Source organism: Hyla sarda, chromosome 9 (assembly GCF_029499605.1).
Source record: "Hyla sarda isolate aHylSar1 chromosome 9, aHylSar1.hap1, whole genome shotgun sequence".
In the NCBI taxonomy this organism is placed as follows: Eukaryota; Metazoa; Chordata; class Amphibia; order Anura; family Hylidae; genus Hyla; species Hyla sarda.
In genome coordinates, this window is record NC_079197.1 from 187,855,509 (window position 1) to 187,864,717 (window position 9,209).

General features: G+C 37.5%; 1 long non-coding RNA gene across 1 annotated transcript in view; it reads right to left on the reverse strand.

Moving 5' to 3' along the window:
* Positions 1-6,484: 6,484 nt before the first annotated feature.
* LOC130291457 (uncharacterized) overlaps positions 6,485-9,209 on the reverse strand; it is a 43,880-nt gene continuing 41,155 nt past the window's right edge. The window contains exon 4 of the long non-coding RNA XR_008847936.1: positions 6,485-6,844. This is a non-coding gene — a long non-coding RNA (uncharacterized LOC130291457). The remainder of the gene's footprint in view (positions 6,845-9,209) is intronic.

The following is a 9,209-nucleotide window of genomic DNA, read 5'->3' on the forward strand; positions in this document are numbered from 1 at the left end:
TATATATATATATATATATATATATATATATATATATATATATATATATATATATATTACTGTGTGTGTATGTATATGTGTATATATTTATGTATGTGTGTGTATATATATGTGTCTGTATTTTCCAGCATCACTTCCAAACAGCTAAATATATTAACATTTAAAATTGTACATTTTGGCAAAAAATCTCCAGAATATTAGACGGGAGTGGAATGAGATTCTTTGGGGTGAATTGTTTAATGAACAAATGGGCAGATTTATCAAAACCTGTGCAAAGGAAAAGTTGCTGAGTTGCCCATATAAACCAATCAGATCACTTCTTTCATTTTGCAGAGGCCTTATTAAAAATGAAAGAAGCGATCTGATGGGTTCTATGGGCAACTGGACAACTTTCCCTCTGGACAGGATTTGATGAATCTCCCCTTTATAGAGTTTATTTTGAGAATTTTTTGGAATTTTTGGAAGTTGAGTTACCAGGTAAGAAGGAATTGGGGCACATTTCTTTTATAGGGTTATTTAGGAGAATTTGGCAGGAGGTTAAAACAAGATGTAAAATAGAGGGTAGTATGAGGAACACCGTGTTATGGGATAACGTAGAATTTGATCAATTTAAAAAAGGGATGGGGAGTGATTTTTGGAAGGGGATTAAATATTTGGCACAGATGTTCCAAAATGGAGAGGTCAAAAAATTTGAAACACCAAAGAGTGAGTTTGGTTTGCGGGATGAACATAAATTTTGGTGAATACAATTGTATGAAGCACATAGAAGCACCAAAAAGAATGAGAAATTTAAGATTTATTCACAGAGTGTGATAGATTATATGAACACGGAGGGAAGAAGTAAGTTAAACTATGTATATAAGTTACTCCTAAAAACTGTACACATTAATTTTCAGGAACACAAAAAGGGGAGGTGGGAGACTACGGCCCAATCTCAAGGGAGGAATGGGAAGCTATTGTGTTGAATGCTAAAAAGTGTTCTATTAATAAAAGATATCAAATTGGGCAATTAAGAATAATTTATCATCTGAAATATTCACCGATACAATTAAAAAAGATAGGCTGGAGGAAGAAATCAGACGGCCCTAAATGTGGAGTAACGGATGCAGATGTAGTCCATCTGCTGTGGGTATGCCCAAAAGTGAAAGAGGTCTAAGGTATTCCATATTATTGGCGATAAAGGAAATATAAATTGAGATTGGGTAGGGACAGAGGTAATCTTAGGTGACCTGAGTAAAATTAGGAAGAACAGAGAGTTATTGAATCATATTTTTATGCTAGTAGTGATTTTGAGAGGGTTTTTTTCTCTTAATGGACCTAATATAATGGAGTGGGGGAGGTTGGTACAAAAGGTAGGTAAGTATGGGAAATCACGCTGTGGCAATTCCAGAAGAGGGTTAAACAAATATAGAGTGATTTGGGCAGAGTGGGAAGAATAATTTGTTCTTGTTGAGGATCTAGTTGTGATGTTTTTCTTTTTTCTCTCTTCTGACAGGGGTGGGGGTGGGGATATGACTATGAAATGTTTGTGTAAGTTGTGATGATATTTTAGTTTTGGATTTATATGTTAATTGGAAAAAATAAATAAAGATATTAACATGAAACTTTGTCACATGTTACTTATATGTCAACAACAAACATGGGATAGGTAATTTAACCCTTACACACCTCCATTTGCGAGAGTTAGAGTTTTTATTTAAAGTCCCATACAAGTCTATGGGAAATGTATGTTCCAGCATAACTTACCTACGGCTGGATATATTTCGATAATACTTGGTCACATGTTATTTCTATGTCAAATAAAAATATATAGAAGTTAAATTAACCCCTAACCTGCCCCCATATGTTAAGGATGGGATTTTTGTTCAAGCCCCATGCAAGTATATAGGACTTCTGGTACCCTACTCCACAAGCTCCGCATCTCCTGGTAAATGTGTCAGTCCGGCTGGTAAGCCACACCCTCCCTGCATGCCATGTCCCATCTCACAAAGACATACCCACCTTTTAAGCCACACCCCTTTTTTAAGCTTACAATATCTTTACCACAATGCATCCCAACCTGAGGACGGGATATGAGGATTTGCGATATGAGGACAGCATTTGAGGATGGGATATGAGGACAGGATATGAGGACCTGATATGAGGTTGGGATATGAGGATTAGCTATGGGGATGGGATATGAGGACCTGATATGAGGACGGGATATGAGGATGGGATTTGAGGATTAGCTATGGGGATGTTGTATGAGGATTAGCTATGGGGGTGAGATAAGAGGATGGGATATGAGGACGGCATATGAGGACGGGATAAGAGGATGGGATATGAGGTCAGGATATGAGGTCGGGATATGAGGCCGGGATATGAGGTTGGAAAATGAGGTTGGGATATGAGGACGGCATATGAGGACGGGATATGAGGACCTGATGTGAGGTCAGGATATGAGGTCGGGATATGAGGTCAGGTTATGAAGACAGGATATGTGGTCGGGATATGCGGTCAGGAAATGATATTGGGAAATGAGGACGGCATATGAGGATGGGATATGAGGATGGGATATGAGATCGGGAAATTAGGTCGGTATATGAGAACAGGATATGAGGTCGGGATATGAGGACAGGGTATGAGGATGGGATATGAGGATGGGATATGAGGACGGGATATGAGGACAGGATATGAGGTCGGGATATGAGGTCACAAAGATATGCCCACCTTTTAAGCTATGCCGCCATTATGTTCAGCTTGTCCAGAGCAGGAGAGGTTTTCTATGGGGATATGCTTCTAATCTGGACAGTTTCTGAGATGGACAGAGGTGTCAGCAGAGAGTACTATTGTCAGACTGGAAAGAATTTCACAATTCTCTTTCTGTAGTATACAACAGCTGATAAGTACTTGAAGGCTTCAGATTTTTTAATAGAAGTCATTTACAAATCTGTTTAACTTTCTGGCACCAGTTCATTTGAAAACATTTGTTTTCCACTTGTTTCCACTGGAGTTTCCCTTTTAAGGGTAAAAGCCAAGTGGTCCCTTAGACTTTGCTCACTAGCATAGCCCTATGCAAACAATGAAGCAACCCAGTGGACTCACCCTTGTTATTAGGTCAGGGTTTCATGTCACTCACTTTGCCTCAAGCCCACAATTTGGTTGCAGAATTGTCATCTAAAATAGAAGTGAAAAGCGCTTAATTGTGTGGAAAAGGGTGAGCGTGAAAAGTGTGAAATCCGCCTACCCCAGCTGGTTATGTACACCATACACAATATGGAATGGCATGTATGGAAAATGATGGACGCTCTGCAGCCCTCCTGCTCTAGCTAGAAGTGGCTAGAAGTGACAATACTGTGGAAACAAGTGGTAAGGAACAAGAAGACATAGTGACAGCTGGGATAAAACAGTCTGCATCTAGTAGACCTGGTTGTGAAGAGTTGTCTGTCATGACAATTCTGTGGCAGTAACAGAAGGAAACCACTTCTGGATAGCGTAGCAGGATTCTCCCGGCACTAAGCCAAGTGTAAAACCAAAAAACTTATAATGGAATACCATGCAGCGCGTTTCCTGCTTTGATGGCCGATTCGTCATTTGTTGCCTGACGAAGCGGCCATCAAAGTGGGAAAATCGTTGAATTGTGGTCCATTAAAAGTGTGTTGGATTTACACTTGACTTGGTGCCGGATGAATCCTGCTATGCTATCCAGAAGTGTTTTTGTTCCGTTACTGCCACAGAATTGTCATGACAGACAACTCTTCACAACCAGGTCTACTAGATGATGCAGACTGTTTCATCCCAGCTGAAACCATGTCTTCTTGTTCCTTACCACTTGTTTCCACAGTATTGTCACTTCTAGCCACTTCTAGCTGTTCTATCACATGTTCCTGTCTTTCCACCGCTACTAAGACCTACAATGCTTTCCCCAACCAGAACATCATTTAACACTTCTCTACAGATAGAGCTCAGGTGGCCTCCATTGCTTCTCTTTTGTCCAATGAAGCCATTGGTTAGGTGAGTCCCATGTCGAAGAGTAGAGACCCCATACCCCTTGATATCCAACCTAAAAACACTTTTGCCCTCATTCACTAAGAATGTTGTGTAGGTTTCTTTGGGGGTTTTAATTCCCTACAATTCATTGCCCACGGTATTTACTAAGGTTTCCCTACATTTTCCACTTTCCCTACACTTTGCTTTTTTTACACATGGTCTGATCTGTCGGGTTTTCCTCAGCTCAAATCCACCACATTTTATGTGGAAACCTTAGTAAATATGTTGGGTTTTTGTGAAAATGTCGGGAACACGCCCCTTTTCGGAGATCACGACCCCTTTCCTGGCGACCATGCCCCTTTTTCGTGTTTTCTTCGCAAAATGGAGAGTTAGTCAGTTTTTTTCAATTCTGGCGCAAATTCTATTGCAAATTCTGGCGCAGACAGAATTTCCGGCACAATGCAACAGAATCTGGTGTACAACCCGACAAAACATGTCGGGTTTGCAATAGTAAATGAGGGCTTTTCTTTCCACCTTTTTAAGAGTGTTGGAAGCTTGGGCTCATCTGTTGCATCTTCTCCATAACGCTACCATTGGCTTCTATATCTGTAGTATAATAGGACAAAAATTCTCTGAAACAGAGAATTCAGTGGGTTGGTTCAACCTTCCATGATTTCCAAAAGATATTCTTATCTTCAGCTGGTTCTGGAGCTGTAGGCAATAAGTTTACCTTACTCCAAGGGGCTTCTCAGATGGTAGGAGCACCCATACTTCATTAGTAATGAAAGTTGACATCCATTATGTGATGCATTTGATTTTTCCTACATTTCGAGTCCCTGGATCATCCCCATCTTTACTGCCATCAATCTGTAGAAGTGAATGACACATTTTTAAGTAAAATAGTGTATCCTCTCCTTTCCAGTTGAGTTTAATAACCAGAGAAGTCAGCACTAACAGCCTATTTATGGATTTCTTTTCTGAACGTAACCACAGCCGACTGCGTGCGTCTTGTTTGGAAGTGCCCTTATTATGACTGTCAGATACAGCGCTTTAAGAATTGCGAGGAAGATACTTAAAAATAGATTTTCCCTTCTGTGCTTCTCCCTTTCTTAGTTGCACCTTTCCATAAGAAGCGGCAGCGCCGGTAGACTTTGCTCTCAGTAAGTTTCCATAGTTATTATCGAATTTGATGCAGCGACTATTTCTCCTCCAACAAGAGGAAAGCAAAATGTGTCTTAGTTTAACTTGAACAAAAAGCATAATTAAAGCCAGTTATTAGCTTAATATGATTATCCAGAATTAGAAAAACAAGGTTGTTTTATTTTAGAAACAGTACCACACCGGATTGTGTGGGATATTGCCGTTCAGTTCCATTTAAGTGAATAGGCCTAAGTTGTAATACCAAACACAACCTGTGGACAGTGTTAATGCTCTGATTGGAAAAAAAGCAGCAAAGGTTTTTGTTAAACTTGATGCATTTTGAATGTTTGTGAACTGATAAAAAGCACAAAGGGAAATCCTGTTGAAGCTCACATGTATTTTTTTATCTATTGTATAATTTTTAGGTAAGAAACAGCTGTAGCCTTATTGTAAAGCAGAAGTCTTCAACCCAGTACTGAGGTCACCATTAGTCCAGGATTTTTCCCTGTTCTATGCCAAAAGAAGTAACTGAACAAAACCCAAAATGTTGGTGGTCCTGAGGACTGGGTTGGGGACCATTATTGTAAAGCTTGTCTAAATATTATTAGAGCCCAAAAGAAAAGAGCCACCTACAACCAAACGTTTATATGTAGAAGAAGGAGATAAGGAAGACAAGGAGAGATTTATTATTACAGAGGGTCTAATTTTATGGTAAATCATAAAGAATCAAAATATTTTGCAATATATCCAGATCCTTTAAAAAAATGTCATCTTTAGGCACAGTAATAAGTAAATTTATTGATGGTGTATTGAAGAGTTCAGATAGGGTCGTAAAGCTCCACATGATTAAGAAAGGATCCTCTGGTGACTCATAGGTTGTGCCCCAATAATGGGCCCCAAAAGAAGATGACCTCATTTGGACTTTGGAACTATTGAATAACTACTAAGGTTATTTTTCAATTAGGCAGATTCAGAAATAACCTTTTGGATCTTAAGGAAAAAACATACAGTACGGGAATCACTGGCCGAGGGGGGACATTACTGTGGCCGCATTGATTGATGGATCAGGCCATCACTCCCAAGGGGGGAGGGCATTCCCAATGGTTGGACCTTCCAAGATCAGACACTTATCCCTGATCCTGTGATTAGGGGACATGTTTTACATAAGCGTAGAACCTCTTTAATCATTAGCATATTCCTTGTCAGCTGCAGCATCTTTACCAATTCCTTTGCGGCTTCTTCCCCCTTCTTAAGAAATACTTTTTGCTGCTTGCCTAGTTATTTTCTTTCTTCAATAATGGGGTATATCTGCCAGCCATGTGGCTTCAGCCACACACTTATACATTTCCTTTAAGCAGCCCTATATATAGCTTTTTATCATTTCTGCAACAGGAGTGACATCGAATGACCATAAAATCACAATTACAAGAGAGACAACAGTCAGCATTCATTTCAATAGGTCCCATCTGATGATATAGTACAACCACTTTAATCTTGTGGGATTTCATGAGAATTCCCATTCAGCACCAAGTTTTTCTTTATTAAATCTTCTCAAAATTACATTTTTATTGATTACAAAAGTTTGCTTGTGTGACATTTATGGGTGATGTGTACTTTTGGAACTGGAAAACTGGATATGACTCATCAAGTTTGAAAAGTTTAGAAGAGGGTTTGGTTCCTCGCCAACCCAGTTGCATCTAAATTGTATTCTCTCTGTTCTCAAAAATGGCAGGATCTAGTGAAAAAAAGAAACAAGAAATGCAGTAAACAGAAAGAAAGTTGTTTTGCTGTTATATCAATATCAAAAATCCTTCACAAACTCCAACCAAGACTCGTTGTGCAGTTAAAAGCTCTTCCAAAAGTATCCAAAAAATATGCAGCTTAATAAAACATAAACTGTAGCATATTGTGAACTAGCACCAAAAACAGAGATATAATAAAGAAAAGATCTGGCTATATATAACCAGCTATTAACTGCCAATAAAGAATGCCAATTGGACAAGGGATCAGAGTAGGGAGAATAAAATATGCCAAAAACTCGCTTTTGTTTTTGTTTTGTTCCTGTCATGTTTTGGAAGCATTTGGCTTAGGTAAGGATGGAGCTGGCCAACGCTGTATGACTCGGAAAGCTTTCATGTCAGTGCCAAAGCTTTGCATTTAGAAATAAATTTCAGATAATAAAAAATGAACATACAATCATCAGTCTGAAAAAGATTTTAAAAATAGTTAAAATGTGAAAATTTATGTATTATTATTATTATTATTATTATTATTATTATTATTATTATTATTATATATTATTATATTAAAATAATAGTAATAATATAATTAGTAGTAGTAGTAATAATATACCGATAGCCCTGTAAGATCAGGTCATTTTATCTCATTAAAGAGATTTTCTCAGTATAAAAAAAAAAAAAAAAAAATATATATATATATATATATATATATATATATATATACAAATGGTACACAACCAGAAAACTTAGAAAAATAGATAACTAAATTAAAAAGAGGTTTTTTTTGCAACACCAGAAGTGCTGTGTTGACATTATGCACACTGAGCATGTGACTTACAGATAATCTCTATCCTCAGCACTGGACAATGCACAGCACATCATCACAACTTCTGGCTGGTAATACCAATGGTGTGGGCATTGCAGCAGTGACTACGGGTCTATTTACGCAAAACTTTGCCTCAAATTAAATCACCCAGGCTTCTATGGGATTCCGTACTCCCATTCAACTTTCCGAAATTCTGCTTTAGATTTTTAGACTTTTGGCTTAAAGGGGTATTCGTTGAAAAACAGTTTTTACAATCAACTGGTGCCAGAGAGTTAAACAAATTTGTAAATTACTTCTATTTAAGAATCTCAATTCTTCCAGTACTTGGCACTTGCTGCTGTATGATCCACAGGAAGTTGTGTAGTTCTTTCCAGTCTGACCACAGTGCTCTCTGTTGACACCTCTGTCTGTGTTAGGAACTGTCCAAAGTAGGAGCAAATCCCCATAGCAAACCTCTCCTGCTCTGGGCAGTTCCTGACATGGACAGAGGTGTCAGCAGAGAGCACTGTGGTCAGACTAAAAAGAAAATGAAAAAGAGCTTCCTGTGGAGCATAAAGCAGCTGATAAGTACTGGAAGGGTTAAGATTTTTAAATAGAAGTAATTTACAAATCTGTTTAACTTTCTGGCACCAGTTGATTAAAAACTAAATGTTTTCCCCTGGAGTACCCTGTTATGTTTTCTTTCTCACTTTCTAAGATCCAGAGTCATATGTGGATTTATTTATCTTTTTTTTTTTTTTTTGTGGCACAAGTTGTACCCATGCCTTTTATTTAAGCATATAACAATTTTATAAGCTATAGGAAAATAGTTTGCATGAAATTTTTGCAAAAAAAATTTGAGGGTGGTTATTTTTTCAGAGTTTACCATATGATAAAATGAGATTTAAAATGTATTATGTGGGTCGGTGCAATATAAATGATACCAAATTCTTACAATGTTTACTTTGTTTTAAAAATATATTAAAAAAAATTATAATAGATTAAAACATGTGCATTGTCGTGTTCTGACCCCTGACACATTTTTTAATCTCAACCTACCTTTTTTCTGGTATTTTTTTTTTTCATATATGTCGCTGCAATTTTTGAGCCACAGCCAGAAGTGTATTCAAAAGGAATGGGAAATGTACTACTGCTTTATATTGGATCCACTTTTTACTTTGGCTCAAAAACTTCAGTGACAGATATAAAAAAAAAAAAAATGCCGGAAAAAAACCTTTGCTCCATAGGTTGACATTTTAAAATGTTATAGGGGTCGAAACTTTGCCTTAGGGCTCATTTTGTTTGTGCTGTGACCTGTGTTTTTTTTTTTTTACTTTTTACCGCACTTGAATAGATGTCACCTTTTGATCACCTTTTATAAAAAAATTTTTATAGAATTTGTTTGTGTTTTTAGAGTAATCATGCAAGATCAGGAATGTGATAATATAAAAGTTGGGATAAAAAAAAAATCCCAACTATTACCGTATATTATCACATTCCGGATCTTGCATGATCATGCACTAAAAGTATAAACATAAATCCCAATAAATAAGGGA